This window comes from Scyliorhinus canicula, chromosome 11 (genome assembly GCF_902713615.1).
Source record: "Scyliorhinus canicula chromosome 11, sScyCan1.1, whole genome shotgun sequence".
Lineage (NCBI taxonomy): Eukaryota > Metazoa > Chordata > Chondrichthyes > Carcharhiniformes > Scyliorhinidae > Scyliorhinus > Scyliorhinus canicula.
The window spans coordinates 116,811,742-116,828,327 of NC_052156.1; the positions used below are offsets into that span (position 1 = coordinate 116,811,742).

Here is a 16,586-nt window from a genome sequence, read left to right on the forward strand (position 1 = left end):
GATGTTTGTTAAGTATTTTCCTGTAACAGTATTTAGTTACATCCCCTTCAAGAAGCTTTATCATTGTGACAAGCTGCCTGTTATCAGATGTAAATTTTGATTGCAAGGATTGTTTGACCATAGCGGGAATTGAAGAATTTGACAAAGATCCAGCTACCATAAATTATATGACCCTCATAACCCTCACCAACCTGTGTTCCTATCAAGTGAGATTCATGCCAGGAGCAGAGCCTCACCAAATGCTTCCGACTATGTAAACTGCAAGATGTGTTAGATGATAACGGTACATTTGTACAGATGCAATAGGCCCTATGGCCTACTTTTGTATTGTAAAAATTCAGTTACATTATTATTAATATGGTAAAGATCTATTTTGCAAGCACTTATCAGAATTCAAGCAGGGATTGGAAGACCCTCCAGAACCATGATGAACCACATACTTGAATTCTCAAAATTAAGGGCTGTGCCAAGATTTGTGGGTTGGATGCCGAATGTGTGAAATACTGGCGGTGAACACTAAGCATCAGTCCACCCCAAAATCATTTGGGGGGGGGGGGGGCTCATCCCATTGGATGGTAAATTGGTTAGTGAATGATTACGACAGCAGGCAGGAAGGACTATTGCTGTGACAATAGCATGAGTAGATGTTCAGGGCAGGGGCCCAGATGGGTGAGTGGTTGATATGTGTGGTCTTCTCTTGCTCTTCTGGACCTTCATTTAGGCCTTTCAATGCCTGGAGAAATACAACTGACCTGTGTCCTCCATCACTCCTTTAAAATTGTAATTAATTTCCTGCAACAGGCTTAAGAACCAACTTACTTTGTTTAATTTATTTGCACGAGGGCAGTCTCGTACCCATTTTGGGCGAGAGTGCAAGAGGCCAATCAAAGGCCTGTTGGACAGTTGATTCAGCCGAATAAATGAGGATGAAAGGACTACATCAGATTTCATTGCTCACCTATTTTTCGGACAAGTAACTGGCAATCCTTACTTGAGAGTCTCCCCCATAATGTTTGATTCCCTGTTCTCTTGGGTCTATAAGCTATTACCACAAATGAGCATAAAATAAACATAACCAACTAAAGCTGTTACCACATTTTTTATTTGCTCATGGGATGTGAGCATTGTTGGCTAGGTCAACATTTGTTGACTATCTCTAGTTGCTCTTGAGAAGGTGCTGGTGGGCCGCTGTCTTGAACTGTAGTCCATGCGGGGTAGGTCCACCCACAGTGCTGTTCGGAAGGGAGATCAAAGTGTTTGACCCAGTGACAATGAAGGAACGGAGGTTTAATTCCAAGTAAGGATGGTGTATGTTTTGGAGGGCAACTTGCAGGTGATGGCATTTCCGTGCATCTGCTGCCCTTGTTCTTCTGGTCGGTAGAGGTTGCGGGTTTGGAATGTGCTTTTAAAGGAGCACTGTGTAATCATCAGCAAATATTCCCACTTTTGGCCTTATGGTGGAAGATGGGGGTGTTGTCATTGATGAAGCAGCTGATAATGGTTGGTCCAGACCTGAAGAGCTTCTGCCAAAATATCCTGAGAATGGGATGATTAGCTTCCAACAACCACAACTATCTTCCTTTGTGCTAGGTATGACTCCAACCAGTGGAAAACTTTGCAAATGATTCCCATTGACTTCAGTTTTGCTGGGGCTCCTGGATGTCATACCCAGTCAAATGCTGCCTTGGTGACAAGGGCAGTGTCTCTACTTCACCTTTGGAATTCAATTCTTTTGTCCATGTTTGGAGCAACGGAGCTGAGCTCCCCTGGCAGTACCCAGGTGTTGCATTTAACACAACATATTATACATCTTTTGAGGAACTATTAATTTGGAGTGACAGTTTTCTTTTTAATGGAAGGCTGCCCATATTTTTCCCCATGATTAGCAGCCAGCGAATGGAACTGCATTCTCTGAAGTCCCACAAGTTACCGCTAACTTTATTTCTCATCATTACTTCGGAAAAAAAGAGGTCTCCTGTTTGTTGAATGAGGAATTTCGGGCCTCTCAGTATTTGACTGAAGACTAAATTACCTACTTACATTGCGGAATCTCTTCAGAAGGTGGTGCCATAAAAATGCCTGGTGGGGCCAGGTGCTGATTAAGCCACCTTACTGATAGTGCGGTACGCAGTGCTGAAACAAAACCATAAACAAGCATGCCCCCCCCCCCCCCCCCCCCCCCCCCCCAAAAGCTTGCATGCATCCACTTGTGTCCAAAACCATGCTGGTGACTGAGCCATGAAAATCAGTGGCTGTTACTGCCAAACGCAGCTCTTACAATGGCATCAAGGTCAGGGTTATCTCCGGCGATAAAGGAAAAATCTCTTTGAATGGATCTTGGAGCCAGCAATTCCACGTTAGTGCCAAGGTTTAGATTGCTCACACCTCAGGTAAATGCTTTCTGAATGTATTAGAGATAGTCATCTGCAAGATGGTTCACTGACCTATCATGTTCAGAAAATAAACAATGTGCAGTAGATAGGGGTTACTCACTTTATCAAACTCCCATCTGATACGTGGCATGTCTGCAGAGTACGGTGACTATGAGGGTGGATTTTTCACTCTGCTTGTCAGAGAGAATATGTTTGCAATTTGTCTACAATTGTGCCCATGTCCTGTGGGTACTGCAGCATCATGTTGGCAATGATTCTCCACCTCTTGGCATGCATGTTGTTCTGCTGTACTACAGGGAAAACATCCTGGCAATTGTGCGGCACAAATATTACTTACCACTTATCAGTCCAAGAATGAATGTTATCCAGGTCTTGCTGTATGTGGGTAAGGGCTGCTTCAGTGTCTGAAGAATTGCACATGGTGCTGTGCAGTCATAAGTGAATAAACTAAAGTCACCATAGTCCCAGATGACCATAGGCTGCTTTCCCCTTTCAGGGGGAGAGCTGACTGGCGGTGATTTAAGCTGAGAATCATCACACCTCAGGTGAGGGGCAAGATTAAGTAGACAGTCCTTCATGAATAACCTCCGCCGGTACAGGTATTGAACTCGTGCTGTTGTCCTTGACTCTGCATCATGAACCAGCTGTCCAGCGAATGGAGCTAAACCGGCCAAACCTCGCCCAGCAACACCACCAGTTATCCAGCCACCAAAAAGGGAACTCGAGTGTTGTGCAGCTCACTTAGTCCACTTTTGGAAACACTGCAATGTATTCATGAAATCTTTACAACCATCGTAGAAGCTGCAACTACCCTTAAAGTAACAATATCCGAGATTTTTCGGCTCCGCTGTGGTGGGGCCAGTCATGGGGGATGTGGCAGGCCAAATAAAAGCCCATTGATTTGCCGTGAGACCAGGTGATCCCAGCAGCGGGCAAGGCCAGAAAATTCCATGCCATAGCTCTACAAACTTTTGCTGTTGTCTTTTACAGGGCTGTTAATACATATAGGCTGGAATTCTCCAGTCATTGGGATTCTCTTTTCCCACGGCAGCACGCCTCCGCCCACAGGTTTCCCAGCAGCGTGGACTGGCTTCAATGGGAAATCCCACTGACATGCGGCGGGAGTAGAGAATCCTGCCACCAGCGAATAGCGCGCCTCAAGAAACATGCGGCTAGGGGACCAGAGAATCCCACCCATAATTTCTTACCCCCTCTGATACGGCACACTTCTAGAGACAGGCTGAATTTGAGCCAAGAACTCCAGTGAATAATTCATTAGCGATGATCCAAGAAAAATTCTGGAAAGTTGCTTGGTACTGGATAAACATACTCCGAACATTGATGCACAGCACTGCATCAATGAGAACAATTTTACAGTAGGTTGCATGTATTGTACCAAGAATAAGTTAAGAAGTCTGGTCACTCCTCGAATTCTGCATTATTATACTGATGTTGGATAATTAAGAAGTACACAAAGCTCTGAGTAGTTGCCCGAATACCATCTGTTATTCAAGTACGACTATTGGATTGATGTGGAGAAACTATACACTCACCTTGCAGTTGATGATTTGATTCAGCTTGTTTTGTGCAAAAATTACTAAAATATTTCAGGGAAGGCAAATCAAATTTTCTCTAAATTGATGAATTGTTGTTTCTAAATGTGGAGCTGCCACTCAAAATCAGCTATCAACCATACTCTCAGAACATTATTTTATTTTTAACAAACAATTTTATTGAGGTATTTTTCGGCATTGTAAAGTTACAGACAACAACAAAAAGAAAGCAAAAATGTGCAAACAACGACGTAGAATCAATACTTCAATCGAACCATACTGCACAGGCCCACTCCTCTCCCATTGACACTACCCGCCTATTTATCCCTCCTACTCTACTCTAATCTCCCCCCTCCCCCCACTTTCGGGCGAACCCCTGTACAGATCCCCTCAAGGCGAACTTAATTTTTTCCATGCCCAGAAAACTCGACATGTCCGAAAGCCACAACTCAGTCTTCGGGGGTTTTGAGTAACCTCCATGCCAGCAGTATTCGTCGCCAGGCTATCAGGGAAGCAAAGGCCAAAACATCAGCCTCTCTCTCACCCTGGATTCCCGGGTCCTCCGAAACCCCAAAAATTGCCACCGCTGGACCCATCACCACCCTTGTTTTTAGCACCCGGGACATGAGCCCTGCAAATTCCTCCCAGTACCCCCTCAGCATCGGACATGCCCAAAACATGTGAACATGGTTTGCCGGTCCTCCCCCGCATCCAACACACTTACCCTCTACCCCAAAGAATTTGCTCATCCGAGCTACCGTCATGTGGGCCCGGTGAACGACCTTAAATTGAATCAGGCCGAGCCTGGCACATGTTGCGGTTGAGTTTACCCTACTCAGGGCTTCCGCCCATAGCCCGTCCTCCATCTCCCCCCAAGCTCCTCCTCCCATTTGAGTTTCAGTTCCTCCGTCTGGGACTCTTCCCCCTTCATGAGCACCTTATAAATATCTGAGACTCTACGCTCTCCTCCTTCCCCTCTAGAGACTATTCTGTCTTGGATCCCCATTGGCGGGAGGCGTGGGAAGGATGGGACTTGTCTGCGGACAAAGTCCCGCATCTGTGGATACCTGAAATCGTTTCCCCTTACCAGACCAAATTTCTCCTCCAAGCCCCTCAAACTCGCAAAGCTCCCCTCCAGGAACATATCGCCCACCCACCCCACCCTCACCCGCCGCCATGCTCGAAACCCCCCCATCTATGCTCCCGGGGGCAAACCGATGGTTATCACATATTGGAGCCCAGACAGACACACCCACCTCTCCTACATGCCTCCTCCACTGGCCCCATATCCGCAGGCTCGCCCCCACTACCACAGAACATAATCTTTAACGCTACATTTGTACTCAGGTCATGGTGGAATGGTGTGCCTGATAACTACCAAGTTGGGAGGACCCTGTTACAATTGTAGATGAGATACTTGAGATCTGAGAAAGATCCACGGTAAGTAACTACTTTGAATCACTGGCCAAACTCAGCATTTTCCCTCACCAACACCCAACATAGTGGCCGGGATTCTCCGACAGCCTGCCCCCTCCCCCCCCCCCCGGGTCGGACAATCCCCCTTGGGGGGGGGGGGGGGGGGCACGAATCCCGCCCCACTGCCGGCTGCCTTATTCTCCGGAGCCATTTTTCGGTTGGCGGCGGGATTCCCACCATGCCAGTTGTGGGCCGCTTCCGGCGATTCTCCGGGCCCTGATGGGCCGAGCATCCGTCCATTTTTAACCAGTCCCGCCGGCGTGAATTAATCACCTCACGCACGGCAGGACCTAGCAGGTAAGTGTGCGGGGGCGGTCCTCAGGGGGGGGATCCAACCCCGGGGGGGCCCCCACAGTGCCTCCTCCCCCCATAGTGCCCCCCCCTCCACAGATGGTCTACTCCTGCTCCTTATGTTTATGTGGAGGAGAAATGTGTTCATGTCATGCTCCTTCAGAGTGTAAAGGCCCTTCCTGTTTGTTCCTGTTTATTCCCTTATTTTCCTTTTTCTTTTATTTTGCTGTTACATTTCTGATCCATGGTTGTTTAATGGACCTGTGACTTTAAGGCAAAGCAGCAACCTGCACCTTTATTTCAAACGGGAAGATCCAGAAGGCTGTGCTATTTGAAACTGACATCAGTGATGACTCGGATTGATTGACATTTCTGGTGGCCAATGAAGTGGCCTAAAAGGTGGTGCTCTATCTGGTAACAGGTGGTGATTGGAACTGATCCCACTGATATGATTTTCAGAGGCACACGGCTTGAGTTTGATTTCACTTTTGATTCTACAGTCTGGGTGGAGGATTGAAACTATTTCTCTCCAAACAATCCAGCTAAACTCTCTCCATAAAGCCACTGTGAGTAATCTCTCTCCAGAAGGTCGGGATACTATTCTCTTGGAACTGCAAAAGCCCGAGGTCAAACCACGAGCTGAAGGCAAGGTTTGAGATGAGATAAAGTACTTCAAGAAAGAAAGAGGCCTGGAAATAAACCACAAACTAAAAGCAAGGTCTGATATGAAGCCAAGGGACCTCGCCAAGAAACGCTCTGAGTAATACATTTCTGAACTACAGTAAGATCATTACAGGCTGTAAACCAGAGGCTTTGATCAACCAGCATGCTGAGATAAGCCTGCTGTAGAACCACCATTGGAGGCAAAGACTCTTATCTTTTGACTTTCACCCTTATTATTTTCACCGCCTTCCCCACCCACTCCTTCTATTTGTCTGTCTTGTATGTGTGTGTGGGGGTGGGGGGGGGCAGTTAGAGAGTGAGGCAATTAAATAGGGCAGTGGGTTAAGCTTGTTGTTATTCAGTTGCATTTACTGCATATTTCATCCTTTATGTAAATAAGCTAATTGTGTTTCAACTTACAAACCCGGTGACTGTAATTTTGGGCAGCCAATGGCCAAGGATTTCGTGAATTTTTAGAAGAATTATTAGTCAATTCACTTGTGTTGTGCTTCTGGGGCACGTGGGCTGGAATTTCCTAGGGTGTCGTAACTAAAGTGATATATTCCTTTCCAGACAGCCCCAATCAATGCATGTCTGTGTCGCCCCACATAAAGTACTAAATGCAAATGAACTTCTCCCCGTAGAGGCATAGTTAACCTGGGCTATTCTCACAAATCTTCCAACTGCTGGTTTTAAATCTGAATTAGGATCCGGCATAATGCAGGGAGGTCCAGGAAGGAATTTCCCAGTTGCCCTTCATGCACAGATTATAATATTTTTTATTTTTGTCTGCTAGATTGATAAATCTTTCTTTTGGAGCACTCCTTTTCCAAACCCAGATCCTAGTATATTTCTAATCAGGCAGTCTGAGGGGTTTTTAGTGGCTGCACTATCTATATTCACTTCTAAACCCTGTATTAATCCACATCTGGGGTGAGAATCAAAGCCAAGGCAACAAACCAAAAACATGTATAATGGACTCAATTCATTTAATTATAAGTTAATCCTTCCATGAATTTTTTAACCAAACAAAACGCTGAATTTTCCAAGCCAGTGATGGCAAGCTTGGGGACAGGGGAGCCAGGAAAATAGAGGGGAGCCACAATGCGATGGCTTCCCAACACATTTCGGCCGCACGGACAATTTTCCGTGGGTAGATGGGGATCTGGGTCGGCTGTCAACACGATTTAAGTTGATTACGGTCCCAATTAGGGTGGACTTTGCAGCCTCACTGCTCCTCCCTAACAATAGAGTAACCCCAGCATATGAGGAGGCCATCGGCACCTTGGAGGCGGTCTCCTTGTGGCAGGCTAGGAGGCCAGGCTCAAGTCCTAATGACAAGACCAGGAAAAGGAAAGGGCCCAAACTATTCCTCCAGAGGAGTTTCCCCAAAGCTCTGAGCAGCCTAACAGCTTTGGCCTTCATCATTTTGCTCATGAACCATATCTCTTGAGTCTATGTGGAGGTGAAAACGGTTCTCATCAAGTACACAGGCGGGGAGAGGGGGGAAAAGAAGATAAGGTAAGTTCTCCGATAGGCTGGAAGGCAAGTGAGATTAAATGACAAAATCATTGATGGTTCAAGGCCAAAAGAATCATAGACTCCCTACAGTGTAGAAGGAAGCCATTCGGCCCATCGAGTCTACACCGACCTTCTGCATGAGCACCCCGTCAAGGCTCACTCCCCACTCTATCCCTGCAACCCCACCTAACCTTTTGGACATTATGGGCAATTTATCATGGCCAATCCACCTAACCTGCACATCTTTGGACTGTGGGAAGAAACCGGAGCACCCGGAGGAAACCCACAATGGGGAGAAAGTGCAAACTCCACACAGACAGTCACCCAAACTGGAACTGAACCTGGGTCCCTGGCGCTGTGAGATGGCAGTGCCAGCCACTGTGCCACCGTGCCACCAAGGTGGCAATGGAACAAGTAACAAAATAAAAGATGGATGTAAAGGAGCAGTAAATGGGCAAATCATCACAGCTGTCATCTAAAAATGAACTGAGGGAAGAGGTTACGATCTGAAATTGTTGCACTTAATGTAGAGTCCAGGAGACTATTAAGTGCCTAATCAAAAGGTGAGGTGCTGTTCCTCAAGCATTTTGCTGGAAAAGTGTAAGAGCTGTGGAAGAGAGAGTTCAGATCGGGAGTGGGGTGGGAAATTAAAATGGCAGATAATTGAAAACTCAGGGTCACGCTTGCAGACTGAGGAGATGTTCCGCAAACATGGTCAACTGATCTGCATTTGGTCTCCTGAATGTATAAGGAAACTGAACTGTTAGCAGTGAAAACAGAATATTGGGCAGCACAGTAGCATTGTGGATAGCACAATCGCTTCACAGCTCCAGGGTCCCAGGTTCGATTCCGGCTTGGGTCACTGTCTGTGCGGAGTCTGCACATCCTCCCAGTGTGTGCGTGGGTTTCCTCCGGGTGCTCCGGTTTCCTCCCGCAGTCCAAAGATGTGCAAGTTAGGTGGATTGGACATGATAAATTGCCCTTAGTGTCCAAAATTGCCCTTAGTGTTGGGTGGGGTTACTGGGGGATAGGGTGGAGGTATTAACCTTGGGTAGGGTGCTCTTTCCAGGAGCCAGTCCAGACTCGATGGGCCGAATGGCCTCCTTCTGCACTGTAAATTCAATGTAAATACATACATATACATGTATTAGATATATACAGCGTACTGAATTGAAAAAAGTGCAAGAAAACAGCTATTTTTAACTGGAATGAAGGGAAGAGGTAAAAGGTTAGGTGCTGCATCTAATTTGCTCAAAAGGAAAGTCACCATGAAAAGGGGAAGGAGTGATCAAGGAATGGACCAGAGAGTGTCATGGGGGGAACAATCGCTTTAGAATTGTGAAAGAAGAGAGGGGAAATGCGTCTGGTGATGCACCATGGTGGCCTGCTAGAAATTGCAGAGGATGATCTATTGATTGTTGATGCTGGTGGGGTAAGGTGAAAATTAGGAGAACCCTAATAGGAGGGAGGGGAAAGGGATGAGCGCAGAATGGACAGAGCCGAGGGCCTTGGTGACAATGGCTACCAGTGCCCCTGATAAACGCTACTTGTTTTAGCTCCTCTGAACACGATGATTTGGAATATAGCCTCATAACATTTTTCGTCAGTCTATTTATCTTTTTATCCTGCCTTTTTAAAAAATGTTCTGTGACCTTAGAAATACCATCAATATGCCGGTCTGAGATTAATCCTATTAAGGTGTATCTGACAAAAACAGAGGTGTCCCATTTCTCTCAGCACAGCTGGAACCCATTTTACTTGTTCTGCGATAAAAATTTATTGTGTTATTAGGAAAATATCAAGAACAGACTTTACGTAATAATGATTATATAATTTTTCAATATCACAGCAGCAAAACTACTGATGCCGCAGGTGATATATATTCAGAATATCAGTCATAAATTCTGTTACATTCACCTTGCTAAGTGACACATTACAATCACCATTTCCGGCAGTCCACCATGACAGAATTTAATGGGCAATGGCAAGGATTGGATGGCGACTCGTGAAAACCATTGGTTCGAAGCCATTACATGAGCTTTGCATTGAAAATTAGTGAATGTTGTGTATTATGTATCTCAGATCTATGCAGAGATGACAGTAGTTTCTACGTGTGCACCAGGTTTTTTCCGTGCTCTATCTCGGTCTAGTTTGTCTACCTCTCCTGTAACTCAAAACCAGGCTTAGCCAATCGAGCATATCAGCAGCAATAGTAACAGACTCATAAAATCAAACGAGCAATTATACACAAGGGACATCGACCTAAAGCCTGGGACGGTGTAACTGACCTTGGCCAATCTTTTACGACCAAATTTACAATTATGGGGCGTGCTGGTTGATCAAAGTGTTTTCATTAATGTAATTAATGTGGAAAGTTAGGGGTGTCAGTAAACCATATAAGATTATGAGCTTATTTTAGTTTTGTACGCAAAACAAGGTTTCTTTTAATTTCTCTTCCAGCATCATCAAAAATTCCTAACGATATTTATCTGACTCTTGATGTGTTTAATATGTTAAATAAAGGCCACCAACATGAGACAAGAGATACACATTCCCGAAACATACCATATAATTCCAGATAGTCCCTTCCATCAAGAAATTTAATATGAAATATAATACCCTTGGTGGTGTTTGTTTAAAACCCTGCGGGTTGCTCCTACTTTCTCCAAGTTTCTATAATGCTTCAGGTTTCTTTGAAAAGACCCACTGTCCTTTCTTTACCAGATAGTTCATACTCTGTTCAAGCCTTCCAGCTTCTTTACTTTTCGTCTGAAGAGCGTCCTCAAAGGTAGCCTAGGTTTATCTTGACATATTTTCAGCTTGCTCCAGGCTCCTCTTGAGGCTTGTATTAATATTTCAGCTTTACCTGAAAAAAAATCTGTCAGCCCCCAGACAATGTTGACTCATCTTCACAAAGAGCACTCCTGGCCAAGCAAAACCACCCACATGGTCATCCATTTTTTCCATCTGACAGCATGACTTTATCAACTTCATAGGATTCTTGATGTCAACTCAACACTGAGAGACTAGTTAGCACAAAAATACCATGAACTCTCAAGTAGTTTTACTTAAGGGGTCATTAACTGCTGCTCCTTTGAAGGTTTATTTTTAGGGAAGTAATGTTCCTTGCAAATCTGGGAATAGTCTCCTTACAAAGCTTATCATCAATGTCGTTACGTTAGTACTGTACCAAGGTTTTGAAAATGTCAACTCCCACAGCCCAAAGTAACCTAAAAAGTTATTTCCCACAAATAAGGATGATGATACAGAAAGTGGCAGTCATTTCTTCTGTGCAAATTAATTTAGAGTCATAAAGCCATAAGAGTTTTACAGCACAGAAAGAGGCCTTTTGGCCCATTGTGTCTTGTGCCGGCCATCAAGCATCTATCTATTCTAATCCTATTTTGCAATACTTGGTCCGTAGCCTTGTGTACAATGGTTTTTCCAAGTACTCATCTAAGTGTTTCTTAAATGTGCGGGTTCCTGTACAGCTCCAACACTGGCATATATACAGCAATGTGGAAAATTGACCAGTTATGTCCCGTACACTATCAGTCTACTCTCGATCGTCAGTAAAACAAAGGACATTAACAAAGGGCATTAACAGTGCTATCAAGCGGCACTTACTCAACAATAACCTGCTCATGGATGATTAGTTTTGGTTCCGCTCGGGTCACTCAGCTCCTGACCTCTTTACAGCCTTGGTTCAAACATAGACAGTGGAACTAAATGCCAGAGGTGAGATTAGAGTGACTGCCCTTGACATCAAGGCATCAAGGAACCCCAGCAATCAAGTGACTGGGAATCAGGGGGAAAATCCTCTGCTGGTTGGACACAAAGGAAGATTGTTATAATGGTCGGAGGTCAATCATCTCAGCTCCAGGACATCACTGCTCAGGGTAGCATCCTCGGCCATCTTCAGTTGCTTCATCAATGGCCTTCTTTCCATTACAAAAGCAGAATTGGGGATGTTTGTGGATGACTGCGCAATGTTCAGCACCATTCAATAGCCACATTCAATAGAGGTGGGAATTATACAGTAAATGGTAGAACCCTTAGGAGTACTGACAGACAGAGATCTGGGCGTACAGGTCCACAGGTTACAAAGTGGCAACTCAGATGGATAAGGTAGTCAAGAAGGCATACGGCATGCTTGCTTTCATAGGTCGGGTCATGGAGTATAAAAATTGGCAAGTTGTGTTGCAGCTGTACAGAATCTTAGTTAGGTCATATTTGAAATATTGCATACAATTCTGGTCGCCACACTTCTCAGGAGGATGTGGCTGCTTTGGAAAGGGTAAAGATGAGGCTTATCAGGACGTTGCCTGGTCTGGAGGGTATTAGCTATGAGGAGAGGTTGGATAAACTCGGATTGTTTTCCCTGGAACAACTGAGATTGAGGGGCGAACTGATAGAGATTTACTAAATTCTGAGTGGCATGGACAGAGTGGATAGTCAGATGCTTTTTCCCAGGGTGCAAAAGTCGATTACTGGGGGACATAAGTTTTAGGTGCGAGGGGGAAAGTTTAGAGGAGATGTGCAAGGCAAATATTTTACAGAGGGCGGTGAGTGCCTGGAATGCACTGCCGGGAGAGGTGGTGAAAGCAGATACCACAGCAACATTTAAGAGGCACCTTGATGAATGCATGAATAGGGAATAGGAGGATATGGACCCTGGAAGTGCAGAAGGTTTTAGTTTAGATAGGCATCATTATCGGTGCAGGCTTGAATGCCGAAGGGCCTGTTTCTGTGCTGTCGTGTTCTTTCTTCTTTGTTCATTTGCGGCTCCTCAGAGACTGAAGTAGTCCATGTCCAAACGGACAATATCCAGGCTTGGAATGACAAGTGGCAAGTAACATTCACCCCACACAAATGACAGGCAATGACTATTAATGACTCTCAAGAGAGATCTAATCATAGACCCTTGACTTTTAATGACATTCCCAATGTTGAATCCACCACTATCAATGTCTTGGGCGGTCACCATTGACCAGAAACTGAACTGGATCAACCATATAATATTTTTTTTAATTTACTTACTTCCGTTAACATTCCCTGTTTCTGACCTCTATTTCCTTTGCATCTTTATTGAACTGGGAGCAAGGCGTCTTCATTTCTCCAGGATTTTATTTAATTCATTATTGAGACACAAGAGTTGCAAGGAGAGCATTTATTGTCCGTCCCTCACTGCTCTTGCGAAGATGGTGATGAGCCAGCTTTTTCCTGAATCTCTGCAGTTCGTGTGGTGAAGGTACTTGCACAATGCTGCTAGGTAAGGAATTCCAGCATCCATGCCAAACAAGTGCCAGGCAATGACCATCTCCAGCAAAAGAGAACCTAACCATTTCCCCTTGATATTCAATGGCATTCCCATTGCTGAATCCCCCACTATCAACATTCTGGGGATTACCAATAATCAGAAACTGAATTGGACTAGCCATATAAATAGTGTAGCTACCAGAGCTGGTCAAAGGTTAGAAATCTGGAAACTCACATCCTGACTCCTCAAAGTCTGTGCACCATCTACAAAGCACAAGTCAGTCAGGAGTGTAATGGAATACTCTCCACTTACCTGTATGAATGCAACTCGAACAATATTCCAGAAGCCCAGCACCATCCAGGACAAAGCAGCCCACTTGATGCACTGCAGGAGCTCACCAAGATTCTTTAGGCAGCACCTTCCAAACCCACGACCATTATCATCTAGCACAAGAGCAGCTGAGATCTGGGAACACCACCACCTGGGGGTTCCCCTCCAAATCACTCACCACCCTGACTTGGAACTATATTACCATTCCTTCACTGTCGCTGGGTCAAAATCCTGGAGCTCCCTCTCTAACAGCACTGTATGTGTACCCACACCTCAGGGACTGCAGCAGTTCAAAAAGGCAGCTCACCGCCACCCCCTCAAGGGCAATAAAAATGGTGGTCTAGCCAGCGACACACACATCCGGTAAAATTAATTTCTAAAAAGTACTCAGGCAGTACCACCAAGAAGCAAATTGTCTGGCCAGTCATCCTTTTTGTTAATTAAAGCAATATTTTTTGTAAAAATTAGCTGCTGTATTTGTTTTCATAACAATAATTACATTTCAAAAGTGAGCAAGTTGTGCACTACCTCGAAATTATAATATTAGTGCCAGGATTATAAAATTTATGTATGTAACTTATTTATTGCAGATCCTTACAGTGTTAACTAGCTGCAGTGTTTCCCCAATGCTAAAAACGCCTGAATATTAAATATAAAAATAATATAGTGTTAACATGCAACCAGGGCTGAAGCAAGATTGAGAATGGTAATTGCAAAATTTAATGCAGAGATGTCAATATTATGTAGATAACTGAGCATGTCAAGTAAACAAGAGGTTGCAAAGACAGTGTCAAATCAATTATATTTAACTCTAAGTATACTCACAGACAGGTAGATTGTCAACAGGTCTTCTGTTGATTGAGAGCTGGTCCTACTGTCCCACTATAGGGCTGAATATTTGTTTGCGTACAATACACTGACTGTTTTGTTGTATCTGTGGGAAAAGGATGCAGAGATCAATCAAAGAAAATGTTAACTAGATATGGTTGAAACTGGTCAGAGATATTGCACCATCTAGGTGCTCCTCTTCTGCCCTTCAAAAAACCTAGCACAATCTAAAATCAATAGGAGGCAATTGTAAAGTAACAAAGCACATCAACACTATGAAGAGAATCAAAATCCAAGCAGAATGGTATGATGTAGTCAATCAAATTAGCTTATTGGTAACATGCTAGAAGAGACATATGGCAAGACGTTCCTGCTACAAACACCACAACACTATAGGTCCGTTTAGCTCAAGTTTCTGACACTTTTCTCATGATCTACAACAGATTTCTGTGAGAAATAGGTCAATTAACAGGAGACCAAGGGCGACTCTGCAGTCCAGCATTACTAATGAGGATTATGACCCTAATTTCCCATGATGAACTCTCTTGTGTCAGAAATGTGCACGCTATTACAACTGCCCTCTGATTGTTCTCAGGCTACACTTACCTGGGTTTTCTTAATCACACCAATTCCCCACAGGAGGACTTGAGCATATAAATACACCCTCTAAATTCTGGTATTTTCAACGTCACAGAACACTATATCCTTTATCTTTCGAACCAGAGGCTTATAACATAAAAAACGGCCTGTTGCCTGTGTGTTGGCTCTTGGTGAGAGCAAACCAAAACTATTACTATTACCTTGTTCTCTCATGATAGTGCTGTATGTTCCTTTACTTTGATTGTTTATCTATTTTTCACAGAAAAGATGTCCTCCCTCAACTACTTCCTCTGCCAAAGCGTTCCATACACAAGTTGCTTTTTTCTAGTACAAACAAAGCTCTAATGCAGGACATTATTTAGTTAACTTGATTGCAATTAAAGCATCCTCCGATCATTTGAATGGAGGGACTTTGGGAAATGAGCCCCACATGGTGCTTTTTTTTAACCTATGAAACATATCCATGACCGAGTCAGCATCTACTGCAAAGGCATAGGAATGTCCTGTTGCTGCATTTGTGGTAAACTCTTGTAGCACTATAATATAAGTTATTCAAGACTAAAGCAGGATGTGGTGACAGCAACATGCCAGAGGATTATCCTGGAGAGAAAACTATTTAAATGAACATTATTCTTTTTAAACAAGACTATTTCATCACTTAATGATATACGGTATAAGTTGATGGGTCACTTTTCTATTTATCCGAAGTACAACTGGGAAATCAATCGTTATTGGAAAAGGATGACTTACAATTCCAGATGTAGCTGCCCTTAGTCGTCCTGTTACTTTTCTCCTAAAAGTAATTTACTGTATCGCAATACATTTATGGGCACACTTTATGATATGGCTTAGTCTGTGCTGTTAATAAGGTGAAGCATTAATGTTTATGTATAAACATTATCTCTTTCAAAACCATTGCTACTTACAAAGACTGCTGCATACTCCCTAATCTGCTGCCTGTTTGAGATGCAATGAATGTCCACTATATCACACACAGATAAGGAGGCAACATAAAAACTGGGGTTCATAGAGTCCTGTCAATTAATATCCCAAACGTATGGCAAACCTGTTCAGCCGTTTGCCCACAGGATAGCGATAATGTAAGGAATCAATGGCAGTCGTGTAATTTAGTTCCCGTAACAGCCTCTCCGAACAGGCGCCGGAATGTGGCGACTAGGGGCTTTTCACAGTAACTTCATTTGAAGCCTACTCGTGACAATAAGCGATTTTCATTTCATTGCTCACCCAGGACAACTCTGTTTTGAAGATCTTAATCCATGTGAGGTAGCAAATGGACAAAATATATGACAGTAGCAGCTTACCACTCCTGTACACTAATTTGCTCAAAGTATCATGAAATGGTTACAGCACAGATAGAGGCCATTCGGCCTGTCGTGTCTGTGTTGGCTCTCTGAAGGAGCAATTTGCCGAGTGCCGCCTTCTCCCTGTAGCCCTGCACATTCTTCCAGGTCAAATAATTATCAAATTCCTCTTGAATACCTTCACGGAACCTACCTGCATCACACTCTCAAGACAGTGCATTCCATATCATAACCACTTGCTGTTTAAAAAACAAAAATCCAATCCTCATGTTGCCATTGCGACTTTTGACAATGACCTTAAATCTGTGCCCCCTGGTTCTTGATCCTTCCACCAATGGGAACAACCTCT

At 44.1% G+C, this 16,586-nt stretch overlaps 1 protein-coding gene across 8 annotated transcripts in view; it reads right to left on the minus strand.

Moving 5' to 3' along the window:
* The window catches only part of LOC119973313 (non-muscle caldesmon-like), a 254,592-nt gene that overhangs the window by 191,060 nt on the left and 46,946 nt on the right, over positions 1-16,586 (minus strand). For all 8 annotated transcript variants that reach the window (XR_005462272.1, XR_005462273.1, XM_038811175.1 and 5 more), the window contains exon 2: positions 14,313-14,421. The gene's annotated coding sequence lies outside the window, so the exon portion shown is untranslated. The remainder of the gene's footprint in view (positions 1-14,312; positions 14,422-16,586) is intronic.